Source organism: Triturus cristatus, chromosome 7 (genome assembly GCF_964204655.1).
Source record: "Triturus cristatus chromosome 7, aTriCri1.1, whole genome shotgun sequence".
In the NCBI taxonomy this organism is placed as follows: Eukaryota; Metazoa; Chordata; class Amphibia; order Caudata; family Salamandridae; genus Triturus; species Triturus cristatus.
In genome coordinates, this window is record NC_140590.1 from 1,233,005,151 (window position 1) to 1,233,028,133 (window position 22,983).

Consider the following 22,983-nt stretch of genomic DNA (forward strand, 5'->3'; position numbering starts at 1 on the left):
CAGGACAACTCCCAGTTGAACCGCAAGGCATCAACCCTCTAAGATTATTTCTCTCGTTCTTTCATGGTCTGTACATCCGTACAGTGGCCCTTTTGAGTGCCCTTGTCTCAGAAAAGACAAGCGCTTGAGAGCCGATTGCATAATTCCTGAGTTTAACATGTTGAAGCTTTCAAAGCTCAGAGTCGGAGGGATATTAATCTCAACCCACCCCCCCTGCTCAAAAACCACCACTTTATATGTTGGCTCTTGCACTCTATATCTCTCCATTGTTGTAATTACATTACATACTTTTCCTTTAGCATTTGTTATACTCAACATATAGCTACACCAATTGAAAGCTAGAGAAATTAAAAGTAAAACAAAACGTATTTAGAAAATCAAGATTTCAACATTTTTGGAGAAGTAATTGGCAAAAATTAAACACTGCAAGCAACTGTTTTTTTAAAAAAATAACCAGTTTTACACAATTTTTCTGAATTGAAGAAGTTCCTTGAATGTTACTTAATGCAGGAGTCCTAGTTGGGTGGATTTCCACGTAATATTTCACCCTGCCGTGGAGCGGTCTATATGTTGGACGTTGGTAACTCCAGGGGTAGGAAATAATCCAGGTTACTGAATTTTGTGGAATAACATGCTGTAATACGTGTTTTCTATATCGATACCCAAATGTTTTCCTGATTGTTTCAACCAGAGATTCTAGTTATTTTCAGCAGCCAAACTCTCCAGGTAAAACATCACATCCTGTGTATATGAGATGAAGGTTCGCAAATGTTTGTGGATGTTTATTTGATCCTATTTGATTGATGGCGAAGATGCCTCGGAATCCCCACTCCTCCCTTTCCATCATGGAACCTTCTATTTTGATCCTAGGATTGTTCCATAGGGATGCTAGGTTTGAATCACTTAACCTATTTTCTAGACTAGAGTCAATTTGTAGAAAACCTTCTTTTGTATTGTTTAGGATAGATGGTGTGGAAGAGTTATTTTCCCCCCACCAAGATGGGTGAAGTTAGGTTGCCGCTTGGTATAATGGATGTTTTAAGATCTAGCCATACTGGTGTATAGCCCTTTCTCTTGGTTAACCAATAGAGATCTTGTTTGAACAGAAAAGCCTGAGGTTTTTTAGTGATATTCTAGGCCTCTTTCCCTGCCATAGGAATTTGTTAGAGAGATTGTCAATTTTTTTCAAGAATTGTTCCGATAGGGACAGTGGGAGCATGCTAATTAGATAATTTATGATATAGTGATCATCATTTTCACTGTTTCTATCCTTCCCCACCATGTTAAGAATTTTGGGGGGCAGCTCTCTAGTAGATCACTTACTTCTTTGATGGTCAGGAATTAATTCTGTTTGCATGAGTTGAAAATGGCGTTGGAGAATTCCAGGCCAAGATATTTGACATGATTTGGTTGCCACACCAGACCTGAGTTTCCTAAAAGATTCCTGGAGCCTAAATTGTTTAACAACATCACCTCTGATTTTTCTTTGTTTAGGGTATGGCCAGAAGCTTTGGAGAACTGAGATATGTATTTATTATTTGGGGGTAGTATGATTTGCTTCTTTCGTTATTATCAAAATATCGCCTGTGTAAGCGGCTACTTTGACCGCTTTTTTGCTGAATCTAATTGCTCTAATATCATTATTGTGACTGATAGTTGAGTGGAGAGGCTCCAGAGCCTGGAGGAATAGAGGGGAAACATTGTTTACAACGCATGCGATACATCACATGCCATTACAACACGGTCATTACAACGACCGCATTGTTACATCGCAAACCATTACAACGCAAGTCATTACAATGACTTGCTGTAGGGGGCAGAAGGTGTTGGATTTAAAATCCAACACCTTCCCTACTGTTGCACAGACTGGAGTTGGAATAGTAAATTATACTATTCCGAAATCCAAGGCGCCCCCTACAGCAAGTCATTGTACCACTTGCATTGTAATGGTATTTGATGTAACAACGCGGTCGTTGTAATGACCGCGTTGTAATGGCATGCAATGTATTCTCATGCATTGTAACGTGCCCTATTCGGAATAGAGAGGGGGATAGTGGGCATCCTTGTCGTGTACCCTGGCTCAGTGGGAAGGTTTTTGAAAGGAATCCACCGGCCCAGACACTTGCAGTTGAGCTCGTATATAGTGCCATGACCGGTTGGATATAAGTGAAGCCAAGATTATTTGTCCGTAGTACTGCAACCAGGTACTTCCAGTTCACTTTAGTGAATGCTTTTTCAGCTTGCAATGTGATAGCTACTGTTGGTGTTGTTAATGTTTGAGCTTTACTCCCCAACATATCTTAAATCCTTGAACACTATACAAGTCAAATGGAGGGAAGATGGACTTACAATCGAAAATAATATCCAATAGGGCCAAATAATAAAGTCTCTTTATGTGTACAAGATCACCCCAGTTCTGGCACAAACTAAATTTATGTTGATATATAGAACTTACTGGACCCGTTCTGGCCTATACAAACTGAAACTCAGGGATGCACCCACATACTGGAATTGCAATCAAGGGACAGACAGCCTTGCACACACGACCTTCTACTGCTCATCCCTAAAAAAATACTGGGACAATATTTTTGATTTACTTAGGGAGCTATTCTACTTCCACCCTCACAAAGAATTCACCTACCTACTCACAGGCGCTCTAGATTCAGACCAAAACAAAGAAGATAGATACTTATTGGAGTCCTCCTTTCACTAGTGTGCAAACTCATCCTTAACAACCAGAAAAACAGAGCTGCAATTTCCCTCAAAACCTGGGAAAACTGGATCTCCTTGATTAGCGAGGTAGACAACATTTCCCTTCAGACCACCCCCTGGAAAGCGAGAGCAAGAACAATTTGGTCCACGTTAGACAACTCTATGGCTAACACAAAATCGCTGAACACAAGTACCACTCTGCACTGACATTGCTTGATAAATGTAATTCTCATGATCCTTCAAGATACACTTATCAAGTGTTCACTAAAGGCCTACAACCCAGCGGTCACTTTTATCACATGAACTATTCTTTCAGATACATTTTTTTTACGTTTGGTCAAATTTTATGTTGACTCATGCCGATACTTATATTCTGCCATATATTGAAGTTAACTAACACATGGTATGTCAGGAACTGTAAGAACCATTACCGTACTTAGAATTATTGTTCAGAATTTAAACTACAACAGCAATTCTGCACTGGGCGTTAGTCAAATTAGCTTGAGTCTTCCATAACAATATACAGAGTTCTAGGAATTAGTAAATGCCAAGAACCCTAGTTAGATTTAATGATGAACTCTGCACAATGTTTGAAGGTAGAATTGTATGCATTTCCATGCCAAGTTCAACATGGTATTATGTTTTTTATCCCATTTATGTAGTCATTGTGCTTTGACCTTACTGTCTTTGTTATAAAAAACAATAAAGGTTGTGGAAATAAAAAAAAACACGTCACATCATGTGATACAGTGTCGCTTGTAACTGCCGGTATTGGCCCTATCAGGAATATGGGGTCAAACATAATAAGAGTCTTTGGGCCTGATTCACAAAGGTAAACTTATACTTTTGTGTAAGTTTACTATTTATTTGCTATTCACAAACTTCGAGTTAATAGTAAAGTTACAACTACGGGCTCCACAGTCGATGTTGAGAGCTACGCAGCCTTAGGTTTTTATGTGCGGAGTTCTCAGTCCGACTGTGGAGTCCTCGCAGTTTTAAACGTACTATTAACTCAATTACAAAGCTTCAATGAATGATGACCTGTGAGGAAATGAGGTGTATTATAAGTGTGGTTGTGCGACCTCACCATGTAATACACTTACCAACCCCTTTAGGACCCTGAGATTTAGTTAGTCAAACCTTCAGCTCAACCCTGGGTAGCTGTGGCTCTGAGCAGCAAGGCTTACACAGAAAAAGTGGAAAGCATTTCAACAGCACCAAAACAATTGTAGAACAAATCAACACAACACTAGAGAAATCTGATACCATTTTACAATAATAGATCATTTTAAAAATAAATTTAGATACTACAACAAAAAAGATCGACTGGAGGGTTCCAGAGGTATGGATTTTATAAGGAATAACACATGAAAGCAGTTTCACTCAACTACGAAGAAGCCGTGATAAATTCAACAGAAACGTTTTCAAAGACAACTTGGGTAAGTGTAAATGCGGTTAGGTAGAAGTACTTGGGGCAATCAACTCCGACAGGGTGCTAGTCTGAGGACCAGCAAGGTTCATAGAAACAGTTACCTCCATAGAAGAAGCAGTCCTCCAGCAGTCCTAGGCACATTATCAGCATTGCAAGGATTCTCCTATGGAGTGGGCCTGATGCATAGGATGAAGGATGCTGAAATTACTCTAAGGTTGCTGTCGATGCGACGCAGTCAACGTGGGACTTCCTGCAGGGATTCTTTGGTCCGTGAAGATCGTTAGGAGATCAAGGTTGACATCCCAGAAAGTCCTTTCCAATCTGGCCGACATCCAGTCGCCACTGCAATACCCCAAAAAAGGAGAGGGAAACAGAGCCTCTTCAATAGGTTTGACACCGACCTCAAAAAAGGGAGTTACAGGACCAAACCCCCCCAATCCTGTACATGAATTTCAGAAAAAAAAGACTGTATTTTGAGGTTTTTCAACTTCCAGATTGATACTCTGTAGTCGAATGTTGGATAAATGATATTTATGAGTGTTCCAATGTCGAAACATTTCGACAAGAGAGAAATCTCAGCTAATTCACTTTTTAATAAAGGGAGTAGCAATAAGGGAGATAATATTTTACCTTTACCATATAAAAGTCTTAAAAAACTTTTTCTTCAGTTAGAAAGACTTATGATCAAGTAGAGCTCAAAGTGGTGGGAGGTACAAAGTCTCAAATAATATCTTGAAAGAAGTTAATAACTAGAGGGCTATGCATTAATATTTTTCCTTCAGCTGAGGATATAATTAGCATATGGCCCAAAAATGGCACCTCAAACTACAAAATACTTCATTTGAAACAATAATGATGCTTACTGAACAAGCAGAGGACACTATAGTCAGATTAAAAAATGAAATCATTAGTCTTAAAAAAGAAATAGAGGACCCTAAATGAGAAGATTTGACTATAAGAACAATGAGATTTTAGATCGCATTCTTGACAGATATCAAGATGAGAGGAAGAATAAAAAATGAACAAAATTGGAACGAGACATTCGAGATTACAATTCTGGATGAATTTACTCCTCCACTAAAAAGTATTATATAGTTTCTAAAAAGAAGGACGTAGGTCAGGCAAAAGATAGAAGTAGCTCTGAAATCTCCTTGAGTAGTACAGCTAGTATACCGATAGACAGCGAACCATCTACAACCTCTTCTCTCTCTCAATCGAAATCTCCTTTTTTAGAGGAATTGTGCAGCATGCAGAAGGCAGAATGAACAGGTGGGTCCTTGGCAAGAAAGTACATTGAAAAAAAAACTACTTGCAGAAGACATCAAAGGAACAGAAGAAGAAAAAAATACCATAGGAGTAAGGACTAAACACAAACGAAACATGACAAGGGCAAGAGTTAAATTTAGTATTGAATTTATCGACTCAGGAATTATCATCTGAACAAATGTATGTTTTAAATAAAGGGTTGAACTTTGTACTATCTCAACACATTGATTTTTTAAACTTTAAAGTTGAAATGTTTCCGTAACATTAAATTGAAAAATATTTTAGAAATAACACCACCAAAACATCCACGAGAGTTTGTCAGGTTCCCCATTCATCACAATCCATCAGAGATCTAAATGATGTTCAAACTTTAATATCAGTATCTGAGCCAGTCCACACAACACTAGAAGAGATAGCAACTGATTTATATATTATATTTGATGAACCTTTAGATATTAGTTTGTTACGCCTAAATCAACCTTCTGCCCCAAATTTGGTAATGAAAACAACATAGACATTTTTGTGAAGTGTGCATTGCGCGATATTGCTAACCTTAAGTTTGATCGGAAAGCATTGAATTTTACAAAGACATAGCAGCTAGCTCTCTTATCTTTACAGAGTGACACATAGATTGTAAAACACAAAGCATATTAAGGTGGCTCCATTGTTATTTTAAATTATGAAGATTACAATGGAGAAGCGTTGTGTCAATTATGGGACAATTGTGTCAATTATGAGATGTCTACTCCCTTATTCAATTATGAGATGTCTACTTCCTTTTCAGTAAACAATGCAGAAAAGGGACTCACTAGACTTTTACAGAAATTGAAAAATTCAGGCTTGTTGAGCGATGAGGAAATCATTTATCTTAAAAATTGTAATCCAAGGACACCAGTAATTTACTTTTTACCAAGGGTGCACCAGGATACCATCAATACGCAAGTTAGACCAATAGTCTCTAGTAAAAATTCACTTTATGAACGCTTATCAGAGTCTATTGACATTTACATTCAACCATTTATTAAGGTTTTGCCATCTTACATTAAGGATACCACAGATTTTTTTAACACAAATTAACAACATTCCCTGCAAAGAAAACATGTTTTTAGTTTTTTTGTTACTATGGATGTGAAATCCTTTATACTTGCATCTCACACACAGATAGCTTGAACAGTATGGAATACTATCTTAGCAGAAGAGCCAATGTATTGTCACATAGTGGGATACTAATAGAAATGGCCAATTTTGTACCAAGCAATAATGTTTTCTTCTAAGAAAATTCCCTTTAGCATCAAACTCGCGGAACCGCAATGGGTTCGTGATTCACACTATTGTATGCATCCCTGTTCATGGCTAAATTTGAAAATGAAGTGATTTACGGGGAACTGTCAGCACTTTCTGAGAACAATGTGTGATTATGGCTAAGATTCATTGATGATATTTGTATCATTTGGAAAGGTGACACAACCATCCTAGGACTTTTTCACTATATTTTGAATCAGAACCCACACAATATCGAATTGTCTATAGAGTACAGTAAATAAACTATCAACTTTTTAAACTGCACAATATATGTAGAAGATCAGAAACGTATCAGTAAAGTATATAGGAAATCGACATCAGTGAATAGTATTTTACATTCCACTTCTGCACATCCTTTGCATCAGATACACAATATTCCCTATGGAGAATTACTTAGAGTGAGACAGGAATGCAGTAAAGATTCTGATTTTATGCATGAGGCTGCCAATATCAAAACATGTTTTATCCAACAAGGTTACCAACCATAAGTTATCCAGAAAGCCTTTAACAAAATTAAACATGTAAAAAGGGATGCCAAATAAGAATTAACCCAACGGGGGACTTTCCAGCTTGCACCTCACATTTAGTTTGGTAGATTCAGAAGTCCTGTGCACAAACTCTCCAGCACCTGCCGTTATTCAATGCCCCTGTGTACCAGATCCTAGGTCAGCAAAGAAGGTGCCCCAGGTAAAGAAGTCCATTCATGCGTATGGTATCAAAACCTTTATTTTTCCATCGTCTTATATTTATTTACATACACTGTCCAGCCAACACGTTTCGTTCCATAAACAATAGAAACTTCATCAGTGCTGAAAACCAATTACTACAAAAAACAAATCAACAACCGGCATAAGACACCACAGAACAAACCCTAAACAATATCACTTTCAGAAACATATTTGGTCCCTTCTACAAACACCTTTAATGAATATGGAATATGGTACTAAGTGACCCAGATAGGTTGCGCATTTATTCTATTAATATTATCATAAATTTATATCACCAATATGTTAGTCGGCTGGCGGTTAGATAAATCGAAATGGAGGAAATGGAGGCGGGGTTTAAAAGTAAGACCGCTACTAAATAAAGCACAGACAGAACCAAAATTGCATGCCAGCTACACCATCTGTGCCCAACATGTCACAGTGTCAGCAAGGTTTAAGAGGGGCGGGGGAGGAAGTATTGTTAAAGGGAATTAAAGACGGGCCAAGTTAGTCCAGTCAATTTTCGGTATGGCATTAGGCCAAAGAAAAGTGAATACTCAAATAAAAGCCCCAAGTAAAGCAGACCCTGTGTCAAGAGAAAAGAGAGCCCTGAGGTACGAAGGGTTTTAAGAACTGTGGAAAATTCAGACCAGGTATATATTACGCGTAGACCATAACAAACAAAATATGTGTATCTGGAAGTGACCTGTAGGGGGAAAAAATGCAAATAAGTGGAAGTCCCCAAACAGGTCAAGCATCCTGTCACTATTCTCACACTTGCAAGGCACTGGAGGAGGTAGCATCTAATGATATAGAATATATACTGTTCACTCAGTCTAAAGCAGAGAGAGCAGTAACAAAAGTTTGCTTTACATCACCAGTGTTTGTTGACCTGGTCTTAGAAGCTAGTGACGAGTAAAACAACTTAGGTCTCAGATTAGTACAGGAACCAGAGGTGAAAACTTACCGCTCAAAACTACCAATGTTGTCAAACCATGCGGGCTTAAGCCAAGCATAGCAAGATTTGGTGACTGGGATAGAAATAAATCCTCCTTGGCAGGTGGGGATAAACTGCGGAACCCTAAAAGTTACTATCTCATCCCAGCAAAGAAAGGGTTTGTCAGATCTGATCCCAGTACGCAATAGGTCTGCGCATCTAAGCGTTGATGGGTAGTCAACTTTCTCATGTGAAGAAGAGATAGATTAGGGAATCGACACACCCGCCGGCTTGGGAGTTTGTTTCCTGGAATGTACATGGATTGAAGAGTTTATTAAGAACAACAGATCTTGTAGCGATATGGGAGGGGAACGAGATAATTTGCTTCCAGGAGACATGGCTGGCGGGTGAAGATTTTCATCAAAATGGTTTCATGAACTTTAGGAAAGATGGAACCAAATCGGGCATGGCGAGGATGAAAGGTGGCCTAATGACTTTGATATCTACTAAATCTAGTAAGGGGGCAACAAAAATTGAAACAAGTAGTGATTGGGTCTTAGCATGCCTACTGGATCTTTATGCGGGGTATCCTGCAACAAAATAATCTGATAGTTGTGAATGTTTACATAAATCAGAAGGACTCTAAGAAAGAGGAATGGGAAATGTTCCAGAAAGACCTGATAAATCTAATAGAGCTCAAGGGGGACTATCCAATTTTGTTATTAGGGGATTTTAATCTGCATTTAGATCCAAGGAAGGCTGACTCTGAAATCTCAGATATGCTTGAGTGTTACAGTATTCCAAAATGCAAATTTTCCAAAATGTGTTCAGTCGAAGTTTGATAGCACTATGGTGAACATTTTGGCAGAATTAGCGTTTATATGCCTAAATGGTTGTTTCAAAGAGGACGACCCAGCAGACCAAACATTTTTCTATTGAAAACAACAGTGCCCCATTGACTACATGTTCATACAGGCATGGTATTTTAATCTCTGCAGAGTATTTATGGTGCGAAGACTAAAGGGAAGCGATCATTGGGGGCTAAAATAAGATATATAGCGATAGCTCCATTGGTGAGAGATCAAGCTATTCCAATGGCACAAGATTTCCCTAAATGTTTAACTACAAGAATTGATGGGAGATATATTGAGCAGTTAATGCAGTATCAATCACTTAATGATATGATCCAGGATAGGGCCATGTGGGAGCCTAATGGTGCATGGTATGCAACTATCATTGCAGAGGTAGTAAAGAGATTGACATCTGTAGTAAGGGTATGTAATAAGAGGCGAAAAAGATATCAGCTGTGCCAAACTTCAAACCAACAATAGCTCGATAAAGAGTGTGCTGTAGCCAGGAAGGAGTTAAGGAAAATAGGAAGGGTAAGGCGATCAAATGATCAAGCAAAGCTAGTTGAAATTTACCGCTGTAAGAAAAGAGAATATGAAGCTCTGGTGAGGAGGAAGAAGCGGGCTTTATTTGACTTGAATTGTGATGTGCTGATTAGAACGCTACAGGAAAAGGATACGAGAACATTCTGGAAATTGGTCCAGAAGGGATGTGGTATGGATGTCCCTCCAGCAAGATGTATGGTGCCAGAGCAGATTGGGTACCCTTCTTAATCAATATTCATAAGCCAAGTGGGACAGTGGTGAAGAAGGATTGGCCAACTGTGGGTGCGGAGGCCTTGGAGTCATTCTCTATTCAATCAATAGATAAGTTGATAACTTCCTTAAAATTAACAAAGGCAGCGGGACCAGATAACCTGACAGCAATTATAATTAAGTCAAATCACTTGTGGTGGCTGGATTCCTCACCAAAGTTTTTATCCACATAACTAAGACCAGGATAAGTCTTCTGAGTTGGATAATTAATTAAACCTATACATAAAAAAGGTGCTAAGGAAGACCGAGGGAATTGATGGTTTAATAGGTCTGTTGGATGTAGGTGCAAAGCTGTACTCCAAATTAATATTAAGGGTTTCAAAGAACTGGATAGAAGAAAACAGTATTATTCCAATGGAGCAGGGAGGCTTTAACGCCGGGCACTCCACAATAGATCACTGCTTCAGTTTATGGCCTTTGGGAAATAAGGCAAAAGAAACAACAGGGAATTTATTCTGTTGCTTTGTTGATTTTAGCTCAGCATTCAATTTGGTCGATCGTAGAATACTTTGGGTGAAATTCATACAACTGGGTATTCCTTGTCCATTAATAGTAATTCTGCAGGAATTGCATACTGGGAACTGGGCCTAAGTAGAACTTAAATTAGACGGGGCCCTCTTTGAGAAAATTCCCTTGGGAAATGGATAAAGGCAGGGCTGTGTCCTGGCTCCCACATTGTTCTCCCTATTTTTAGCTGATCTACCGGGAGAGTTGGCAACAACACATAAGTTCTCCCTGAAAATAGGAGGAAGACATGTGTCGTGCCTACTCTATGCAGATGATTTGGCAATTCCGGACATGACACAAGTAGGCCTGCAGAGGAAGTTAAAAATGTTTAATCAAATATTGCGCAGCAAATAAACTGAAGATAAACATGGGAAAAACAAAGATAATCATGTTTGGGGAAAAAAAATAAACCTTATAAATGGCAGTTAGGCAATAGTAGAGTAGAGGTTGTGTCCTCCTACAAGTATCTGGGCATGACATTTACCAGTCAGCTGAGTTGGACCTTACATAAAGAATCAGTGGAGTCGAGGGCATTAGCTACGACAGGGGGATTTGTCCGCTTTAAAAAGACTTTTGGCGGCCCCTCCTGGTCTCCTCTCTTAACTGCTTATAATGAAATGGTCCCCATACAATGCCTTTATGGGGCCGAGCTGATAGCCATTAGTATGGAGGGAAGTTGGGAGAGATGTGAAAGCAAATGTCTGAAAAAAACTGTTGGCCCTCTCCAAAGGTCTAATGTCCCAGGCAATCAGAGTAGAAGCAAAATTGCAAGCCTGGAAGTTCCTAGCTTATAAATCAGCGCTGCGTTTTTGGGATAAACTATTGGTCTAAAATACTCAGAAGATATCAGCCTGCTGTGCCACTGAAATAGAAAGAAGTGAATTACAGTGGGCAAGGAAGGTAAAGAAAAGATTGGAAGACATTGCAGGAACCTTAAAACTAGAATTAAAAATAGCTGAAGTCTCAATCTGTAAAGTAGAATTAAAATCAGCCTGTAAAAAAGAATCTAGATTGGAGGACTTGAAATATGTAAGGAACAAACCCTCTGCAAAATACATGTTAGATTCATGGGAAAATATGAATGTATCCCAGTATTTATCTGCATTCCCAGATGCCCGGTTACGATTACTACTATTAAAGTTCCGGGCAGGATTAAATGTGCGTTATGTAAGAGCTGAGAAATTGGAAGCCCTTTTAGATCAAGAGAATAACTGCACATGTGGACTGCCGTTTTATAACCTCAATGTTCATGTTTTAATGGATTATGGTCATTTTCTTAGGCCATGTTACCTGATTTTAAAACCTCTTAAAAAATATAATATTAATTGTCGAATTGATGCACTAGAACTTCTCTTAAGGATGGAATTCTTTGATGTGGCTTGCGTACTGGCTAAGTTTCTTTAAAATATTTTGGATTAGTGTTTTATAGTGTAAATAGTAGGGGTTTGGGTTTTTTAGTTTAGTATGATGAATTGGTATTAATACGATGTAATTATATAACAAATGGTATTGTTTTTAAGGACTGTATGTCTTAAAGACAGTGTCTAAACATTAATAAAGAATGAACTGAACTGAACTTGGTTCAGTATAATAATTGCAAAATAAAAGGACATGCATTGTTGTTTGCAGAGACTTATTGTTACATGGGCACATGGACATGATGCTCGACCAATCATTCATATTGGGGAAACTGGTTCACCTGTGAAAGATCCCCAGTCTAAAGCGGGTTAGCACCATCCTGTCATAACCACCTAACGTAGCTTTTAGATATGGTTGAATACTATAGGTGGTTAACATCATTTGGTTCGCCTGCACTGTGGTCTTTAATATTTCAATAGATAATCTATTAGTCTCAAGGAGCGTTGTACACATTTTTTAGGTTGATTCTAGAGACATTAGTTAAAGTGTTATGGTCTTCAAAGTATTCCGGGTGCCCAAGGTCTTTCGTAAATTTTTTAATATATTTTAGCCATGGGATGCTTGTGGCCCGGGGTAATTTTAAACTATCCTTTAAGATATCCTGGTTAAGACTGGTTTTGGGATTATACCATATCCTGTGCCACAGTAAAGTGGGTTGTGTTTTTATTAGATTGGATATATATGGCATCCCCAATTCAGTATGGCATATATAGGTTGATGTGCTGTTTGGGACTGCAAATAGATATATGAAGAAAGCGTTCTTGACTAACTGTAGGTGCTGAGGGTCTTCATATCCCCAAACACTAGCACCGTACATGGCCGTGGAGGCGCATTTTGCTTTGTAAATATGTAATAGCTCTACAACCGTCCCTCTCCCCAGTTTTCTCGCAAAATTGGCCAGGGCAGCAGTAGCTTTTATAAATAGTAGTTTTCTCGCTTGCACAGCCTGGGACCAACTCCACTTATGGTCAAAGAGAATCCTGAGGTAAGAAAATCTTCTAGTGAATTCTATCTTATTATTGTCAATAAAGATAACCCAGAATTTTGAGCTATCGTGCCCACATTTCATTATATACATTTTGAAGGTATTCACCCTAAGACCCAGATTGAGCATGAATGTTGAAAAGCAAGAGACAGCCCTTTGTAGCCCCAATTGTGTTAGTGACATAAAAACTGCGTCATCTGCATACAATCGTGCAGGTATTGAACGTCTATCTGTCTGTGGAAGGTCCTGGCACTGATTCGCCAGCATTTGTGTACAAAGTGAAAAGAAAGGGAGCCAGAACACATCCTTGCCTAACCACCTTTCTGGTTTTAAAGCTGGCCGTACACTCCCCAGTGATCCCGTATATTACCCTTGCCTTTGCATCATTGTATAGCTGCCTGAGAAACAGTATAAAAGGGGTTTTCATTCCCATATCATCTAGAATTTGCAAAATTTCTCATGTATGATGCAATCGAATGCTGCAGTAAAGTCTACAAAGGCTAAATATAGCCTACCCTGTTTGGCCAATGTATACTTTCCCAGGAGGATGTTTAGATTTAAACCTTGTTTGACCGTGGCTAGGTCCTGTCTGAAGCCATATTATAGTTCTGTTTTGATGCCTTTATCTTCAGCCCAATCTTGTAGTCTGTTCAGTATAATACGTCCCACCACCTTGACCAAGGAGTCTAACAGAGATATCGGTCGATAACATGCAGGGTTGTGACAATCTCCTTTTTTTTAAATTGGAACCAATGTTGGTTCCGACCATGTTGTTTTAAAACCGGAAAAGCAACATGCTGCTATTACTTGGGTTAACAGTGGACCCCATAGGGGCAAGTTTGATTTATAAAGGTCTACCGTGACTCCATCTGGGCCGGGAGCTTTTCCGCCCAAGCTTGCATTGATGGCACAATTAACCTTTTCTAGAGAGAAAAGTGCATCTATGGGATGGTGAAAAGATGGCAATATCTCCAGCGGGTGAGAGGGGTTTGCTGTTAAAATCTGTGTTGTTATTATTATACATACTCGTGATCCACCCATAATAGTGATCCGCCCATTGATCCTCGGAAATAGCTGTCTCTATGGATGGTGGATCTCGAGGGGCTAAAAACGGCGCATTCACTGCCTTCTAAAAGGCGGTGTTGTCTCTGATTAATGTTGCTTCGTGCAGAGCTTCCCACAGTTCTTCTCTTAACGTGCTTTTGCGTTCTTTGAGGGTGCTTTTATATTCCCCCTAGCCGCTTTGATTTCTTGCGGATTTCTAATGGGCTTATGTAAAGCGTGTTTCAAGTTATTTAGAGCTTTAGTGCATATAGTGTCGAACCAGCCCTGTTTGACTCTGTGGGGTTTTTTGTTTCCACTGATATAGCATTCTTAACTTCTCCTGTGATCTGTGTGAAAGATGTTAAGATTTCAACATGATGGGTAGTCTCAGCGAGACAAGCTAAAAAGGCAGATATGCAATTTGTTAATAATGACTTGATGAATACAACCGAGTCCACAATGGGCCACCGAAGAGTATAGCCATTAGTCTTATTCAGAGCTATGTTTTGAACTGTATGGGCCGATTTACCCTTGGTGTTTAGTATGTCACAGGGAAGTGAAAAAGAAATACTTAATGGATAGTGATCGCTCATCAGGTTTTTGTGAGTCGTAAAGGTTTTAAGCCTGCTAGAATACCTATTTGACAGGACAATGCAGTCGATGGTTGAAGACAACCCTCTACCAATAAAGGTGCGGCTAAAGGGCACTGATGGAGAGCATAAATCGTTGGCGAAGACAAGGTCGAATGAAAACATGATTTCATTCGAAGTTCCCCGAAAATAGTATGTGGGAAATGTATATAATTAGTTCCATCATCGGGAGTTAAAATCCCCACCCCTTATGATGCACACGTCTTTAGCATTTTCATTCTGCAAGGTATTCAGGTCTCTACTCAATTTGCTCACTTTCCCCACAATCTGATCTGATGGGATATTGTTATAAAAATTCAACACAACTAAGCAATGTCTTTTATCAATATCGTATATCAGCATCTGGTAATAGGTTTCTGATTTCTTCAGTTCAAGATTAATTGCATTCACATAGTTGGAGATGTATAAACATAACCCCCCCTTACTTCTCCCACGAGTGGAAGGTACCACAGCAGTGTGAAAGGTTTTGTATCCGTTAATGTGCATGATATCCTCCGCCCAGGTTTCCTGAAGGCATAGTATGTTAAATTCCCCTATGAACTCTAACCATTGGGGATTATTAAGCTTCGATCAAAGTCCTGCCATATACCAAAATAGAACGTGACAATATCACTATTAATCGGACCATTTACCTTATCAGGTGACTCTACAAGAGCGTGAGATAACGCTGTAGTTAAGAACTTATCTGGGGCATCCACAGTGTCAGTGATGGAGGGCATGAATCCAACCTTGGTGCGTTGTAAGGTTGAAATACATGAGTAATTAGACATATTAGGTGCCCCCATATGCCTGCTGGAACCCCTGCCACACAAATCCAAAATACTAGTCAGGGTTCCACTCTGACCTATGTAAGCGTCCATTGGCTGTGTGCTAGTTTCTAGTCTCCGTGGCGGTGATTCCCCCGAGGCAATAGGAGCAGTAATGCTCTCCTTGGGTACATGCAGACAGTCTGGATCATTAAGATCCCTCAAGGGGGCATAAGGGTTGGGCATTGTGTATATTCCCTCAATACAAGAGGGGGCTCCTGCCGTGATTACACAATGGTTACTGTTTACGCTGTTAAGTGGGGGTCTATAAAAGAACCCCAAAGTTAAAGCTTTGATGCCTGATTCATATGGGAAAGTCTGAGACTCCTGTCTTAAGATGTTGCGTGCTAAGTCAGGAAATCGGAATGTAATTATAACACTATCACCCTCAAATATCTTCCTTGAACGTCCTAACCACGCTACTCTCCTGGCCATCAGGATATGTATATGATAAGCCATTTTAAAACTAGTATACTTGCACAACCAGTGAGTGACTTTGTTAATGAATTGGACCGAAGATTCATCCTTGTGCGAACCCAGACCAGGCACCCCTGCTAAAGTCACAGTGTAGGGACAGCATGTTGAGGGGGGTGGGTTCAATTGTTGGCAAAACAGGAGTATTCACAATAGCTAGACTGCCTGTAACACCTTCTCTATGCTGACTGGGAAGAACCATACTTGGTGGCTGTCTACTAGGGCTTTGGGACTGTATACCCAATGTCTCAGATTCACTAGTCAAAGCTCCTACTGGCCTACGGCTAGAAGAGAGGGGTTGGTTAGTACTCCGGGAGTCACGAGGGAAGACCCCCCCTTTACGCTGTCACTAGATTCACGTTATCAATGGAAGGCGCTGATTTAATAGCAACCAGGTCATTTTCCACTCTATCTAGTGAGTCTGTAGACTTCCTCATGGTTTTAGTGAGCTTGTTACAAAACTTGGACAAAAAATCTGTCAATATCTATGTAATTGTTTTCTTCAGTGGTACCCAGAGCTCTTCTATAATCCTTGGGTCAACAGTTACAGTCCATTCACCTTTCTTTGAGGACTCTATCTTTTTTGGCATCTTGTTCGTACGTCGCAACCTCTTGGGAGCAGGAGACCCGCCCAAGTCTGCTTTCTGCGCCGTGGCAGAGGGCGCCTTACCCATACTGTTGGTTATCAGATTACTGTGGTTGCTGGTACTAGGGCTAGGGCTAGAACACTCTATAGCCCGTGGTGCTACTGCCTGAGCAACGTCCGATGATACCATTGAACCTTGCCTCGCAGACAACTACAAGTCGCAAAAATAAACGGATAGATGGGGAGTGCAACTCATGTAAGGGAGGACCTTCAGCAGCAGCCGGGTAAAACTATTCGCCTATAGCCAACCAGATTAGCCACGGTCTACTCATAATCTGCTGATTGCTTGGGTGGGACTATAACCACAAAACAGGCCAAGGTACTGGGAAGAACATTCACAACCAGTTGGTTTGTGAGCCAAAAAAGCAGAACCAGCCCCCCACCCCTCCCCGCTGATGGAGCAAGCCTATCGTGTGGACCAGGGATTAATCAGTAAACAGTACCTTCATGACGTTGAGTCGCTAATGTCAGAGGGGGGGCCCGGCCTCCTCCAGTCAGTTACGGGCAAGGACAGGAGCACCCTTGGCCCGGGCGGGCATGCACGCGTCCTGCTCAGCGGGGCCTGGTGTTTGATGAAATGCACCTTCTGGCGCGGAAAATGCTGTGCGGAGGAGCCTGGGGGCTGTAGTCTCCCGCCCCGGCTCAGAAATGGCAAAAGCGGCAGAAGCTGGGTCCAGCCAGCGGGGCCCGGTGTCTGATTAAATGAAGGGTTACAATCCACTATATAATGGTCAAAATATTGGCCTCCACAAAAAAAGTTGCGGATGCAATATTGACTGACACTTCATTGTCATGATAAGTATATATAGGTAAGTATAGATGTAATCTTCTTAACTCCACATCTGCTACCTTGATATTGGCAGTCAATATTGTGAGTGCCGTAATTGTACAGTTCAATATTTCAGCTAAGATTAAATGGTGTAACACCAAAAAAAGGTCTTTTCTTCTACTTCCTATTATGTTGGTATCTCCCTGAGTCTTTCCTCCAATTTATTTGATATACACTTTATCTTTAGTGTAATTTTTTATTGAAGTCTTGTATACAATGAAATTATATTTCTCCACAAAAACCAGTGCTAAACCCATATCAATGATAAGGAATCAACAAAAAGCAAAAATCCCACACTCAAAGACAGGGCAATAGTTTCATGCCACTAATATTATTTTACTGTCTTGGAGTGCGGATTTTCTGCTTTTAAGTGGTTTCCTGCCATTTGCTTCTTCACCCATCTCGATAAATGTTCTTGCCCATATCTCATTAGTGAAAAAACATCAGACTAGGCAACTGTTTTTACCATTCTAAATGTAGAATAAAATAATCCATAAATCCAAGTTTCCACTGCTACATAAAAGTATGCTGAAAAAAAGATGAGAAAAACGTTAAGGGCCTGAATAACAAAAGTAAATATACACATGTATACTTACTTTTATACCTAGTTGTAATTCACTTGTTTGCAATGTTCCAATTGCAAGTGGCGATTACACATAGGTGTAGACTTTCATGCATCCACCATCACCAGTGAGGGAGTGGAGCTCACTACGATTCTACTTACAACTGTAAAGTGATGATATTTTATATTTTGTCTAGTCAGCGGACATCTCCCTATACTCCATATAAGAACATTTATTAAAGTTTAGGTTTTGTTTCAAAGTATTTTAATGAATAATAACAATGTACCTTATTGTTAATATTTATTATTAACCTGAAAATAATAAAATGCAATTTCATAGCACATTAACTCCTCAAATTAAACGTGCATTCAAAAATAGAATAATCTAAATATACAATTTAAATGTATAAATATTGATATTTAAACAATAAGATACAATTTCTCCCCCTCGCTAACATTTTTATTTTTATTTCCTAAACTTACTGAAAATATATATATTTAATTATTTAAAAACATTTCAACTGTTGTGTCATTTTAAAATGATGTTTATTATTAATATTTTAAAACATTACAATAACATATGTATATACTTTTAATATAGAATACACTACATATTATAAGATAGATAGATAGATAAATAGATAGAAGATTTTTTAAATATTAAAGTTATTTTAATTCACTGCATCCATTGATTGGGAGTGTGTTGCAGTACCAATGGATTGTCATGTGTGGTGCTTGAATTACTCCAAGGTTGGACTGAAGTACATTTGCACCTGTTTTTACACATTTGGGGCTGTAGTAGCTTTGGAAGTGTATTTTGTGAATTTCAATTCTTATTTCTTTATGGTTGTGTGTTTTGTATTAGCATGTCCCTTGCAAACTACCTCTTAAATATCTCTAAACCCCTCTCATTTGATACTAATTATTCCTCTTTTTCCCGCGACTCTCCTGGTCGCTCCCACGTTTACTTGTAATTTGTGTACCTACACGTTCGGAGATCTCCGCCACTGTGGCGGATATCTCCACACACAGAGGATAGGAGAAGGGGAGGCAGAGGTTGTCTGCCGCAGCTGTGTGAATTTCATTTTTTGGTCGGGAATAGTACCACTGTAGAACTATTTTAGTACAACAAAATGCAGTTTTTGAATCAGGCTCCTAGTGTTGAAGGCCTCCAATTTTACATATTCAGATAGAAAAATGGGAACCCAGCAAAAGAAAGACTCCACCAGGCAACCACTGAATGTTAAAGCGACAGAGAACTCTGACCCCCTTATTCACTGAATACTTGCCAAGATTGTTACTACTAGGAAGAAACTTTTTGAGATAAGACAATATCTTCTGCCAGCTCTAATGATATGAACAGAAGTCCCTGGTGCTACTACCCTGACAGTGGAAGATTCCATCACAGCAGCAAAGGGGTGCACACAGACCCAAGCACAGCCATGAGAACCTTAAGTGTCTACAGGTTCCTTTCTGATACCCCAGGGTTTTATGGAATTCCTTGAAGTGTGGCCATTCTGTACCTACAAAGAACACGGCTACCTCCTCTTAAAATCATCATATAATAATTCCAAGGGATGCCACCCCGTCAGTCCCTAAGTCAGACCTCACTCATCAAATGACATATCAAGACAGATCTCCTATAGTAGATGAAAGACCATTGTGATTAATAGTGACTGTCCAGTTAAGCTGCTGATGCCACAAAACTGGACTTACTCACTACAGACAAATTCCTACGTTTGGTAAATGATAGACCACTTGCAACACAGACGACCTGATTTAAATCTCAGCGGAAATGTTACTCCGTCACAACGGTGACGAATAGCCCTTCCGCCGAAATATAAATCCTATAATATCCTATGGAATTTAGATTTTGGCGGATGGGATATCCCTCACCATTGTGACTGAGTAACCTGTCTGCCGAGAACTCAATCAGGCCCAAAGACTGAAATTCCTCCCTTCCAGATGGGACAATGACAAAATCCTGTCCAGCTCAAACCTCGTGATGCAGATGTAATGTGCTGTGGTGGTGGAGTGTGGTATAATTCATTGCTGACATGAGCTTTAGTGTGGTTCAGGGCAAAATATTTTTGTGGGGGTACCTAACCCAGGAATTTTAATGATTTTCAAAAGAAGGAAATCTGAGTGTACCTGCCAGCATTCAAGCCTGTCATTTGCAGGTCGCACACAGATATATACAACAGCCATATTAAAACATTCACCTATATCATCTAACACAGAAATAAAAAGTGTGCTTAGAAGCAGGTAGAACACAAGCAGGAAGTACCATATACATTATTTTCTTATTTTAATATATGACACCTTTAAATTGTGGCCTGGCATTATCAGATCATTACAAATAAACAACCGTCATTGATATTGCCCCTGCACGCTCTATACTGCCACAACAGTCTCTCCCCCAATCATCCGTCTCTTCCTTTGTGCCTATGACTGTACACTGAAATGTTTCTTGCTACTTAAAAAGATTGGCTTATTAAAACTTTTATTAAACTGGAGCATGGAAACATACAATGCAGTACTAGCCATAGGACCGCGTAGACGTACTGGAGCATTGCATGTTGTCGAAAGAGCTGTCTCACACCTCCTAAAAAATGTACCTCACTGGCTCCTACAAAACCCCTTGACTTCTAAGGTCGAATCCTCAAGGTCATGATGAAATAGTGGTATCTTCGTATTACTGTTAGCTAGGACTGTTTTCAAATGTTGTCCACTCAGGCTTTGCCAAGACACGGTCCAAGTGAATTAGTCCTGAAGGCACCACCCTTGGTACAGCCCTGGTAAACTTGATTGGCCAATGCTGAAGTGGGTGGAGCAATGCCTGAGAGAAAATTCAGTCATTGCGGCAAATTTCCAAAATAAAGAAGGTCACCCTGACAAATTCAGGCTGATGAAACTCCATTTTGGAGAAATATCACAATGAAGATATACCTTTTGTACGAAAACATAATGTTTTGAGGGAAAAGTATAATGGTTCTAGTTTTGAACCTGGGTATCTGAAAATACCTAATAAAATAGGAATTGTACGACTTAAATGTTATTAAAAAAACAAAGCTGGGGTTGCGTTAGCAGAGATGTCATGGTCAAAGCTGTCCCAGGGGCGCTAGTACACGCGGTTATTGTAAGAAAGAGATGAATGAAAAACACCATCTACCTCGCGCCAACATATTTCAAGTCGCCCAGTCCTCACTCAGCGAATTAGCTAGAGTGCTCTCAAATTGCCCCATCCAGTCCTGGTTCTCACTTTCAATTTTGATTTTGTAGTTTTGTTTTTCTCCTTATAAATGTAGGACTAAAAATACCAGAATGCAAAACGACAAGACCGCGTGAGCTACACCCACCTGACTAATAGTAATTTAAGAGTTCTATGGTCACCACTCACTTCAATCCCTCAAGAGCTGTTTCAGTTTCTACCTCAAGCCAGCCATGCACACGGGTTTCCCTTCTGGGAGTGTTAGGATTGCTGAGCTCCTCAGGGTCCGAGCGACGTAATAGGGGTCCACCTCCCGATATCCCCGGGCTCCAACCAAAAGGTTACAGAGCCCAAAGGCGATCAGGCGAGGGAAAACAGGAAGGGGGGAAGGGACAGCGGGGAATAGAACCTGAAAGACAAATGGCACAAAAGTTATATCGTAGTTACAACGTCTAGCTACTCTCATATAATTCTCACTAGAAAGGTAGTTACCATGTGTAGTGGGAATCCTTCCCCGCGATCACTGAGATACCTCTCTCAGGACCGCAAAAATCTCACTCCAATACCCAGGCGTATTCAATGTCTGACAGCCACCACACTCAGCTTCAGTCACACCCGCAAAGTCATGAGCCTCAGTCTTTCTTCAGACCCGAGGTGAAGTCATCCACTCCCTAAGCGCTCTTTCTGCTCCGATGTACTGACTGTTGGCTTCCACGGTTACTATACCGCCGCCTGAGTATACCAAATAGATAGCGCTCCTTCACACCCGTGAGGATCAACACGCTACTAGTCTTGCTTCCCCAAAAGTACCACTGCTGCTCGATGGTTAATCCTCACCACCCATACAGCAGGTGGGTAGCAAGGCTTCCCCTACTCCTTAGTCCCCCTGCTCAGCCGAGCAAGGCTTGGTCGGGATACTCCTCCTCCGAACCCGGAGGGGGTCTGTGTGGGGTGAGTAGCACCCTCGAAAATAGTACAAGTCTGGTGCACCTCCTATGGTGCCCTCCCAAGTGATATCCGCTCCTCGCGGACCTACGGTTCTGCACTCTCGCTTCCCCTCTGGGTTACGAGCGCGTGAGTACGGGGAAAGGAGCCAGGGACTCGCTTCCTACCTGCTCCTGAACGAATCACGGCAGACGCTGGATGTTGTCCTTCCGCCGTGCGCGGCTTCCGTCTGCTCGGTGCCTTAAACTCCAGGTGCTCTCTGAGGACAATGCGCAGCTCCGCTCGTCTGCGGCGAACACGGAAGTTTCCTCTGGAAAGTAGAATAACGCACACCTTCGGCTGCGGGGGACGTCGTTATATGGGCGTCCACTTCCGGGTCCTCGAGGCTGCTGGGAAATGTAGTCTAAACGCTAGGTAGGCGCGTCGGCCTACGAATCCTGACAGAAGGCCCTCCTCCCAAGCGCCTCCTAGCACCCGGCTTCCCCGGATACCGGTTATAGAATCTCCGCACCGCGAGCGGCGCATGCACCGCCTCCGCGGGTTCCCAGGAGTCGTCCTCCGCCGTGTACCCCTTCCACGCGATCAAGAACCATAACTTGCCCCTGCGATACTTTGCGTCAAGGATGCTCCTGACTTCGTACTCCAAACCCTGCTCACTCCAAACAGGCGGCGGGGCTCTCCTCCTGGCCGACACCGCCGGTTTCAGCAGGCTACAATGAAAAACGGAGTGGATCCTGAGAGATCCTGGAAGCCGGAGTCGATAAGCCACCGGATTGACTTGCCTGACCACCGCATAAGGCCCGATGTATCGTGGGTGGAAAACGCTGCGCAGCTTGAACCTGATGTTCCTGGTGGACAGCCATACCCTGTCGCCCACCGCATACTGGG

General features: G+C 40.8%; 1 protein-coding gene across 4 annotated transcripts in view; it reads left to right on the forward strand.

Moving 5' to 3' along the window:
- LOC146811699 (crk-like protein) overlaps positions 1-22,983 on the forward strand; it is a 111,533-nt gene that overhangs the window by 1,915 nt on the left and 86,635 nt on the right. The gene's annotated exons all lie outside the window — the stretch shown is intronic.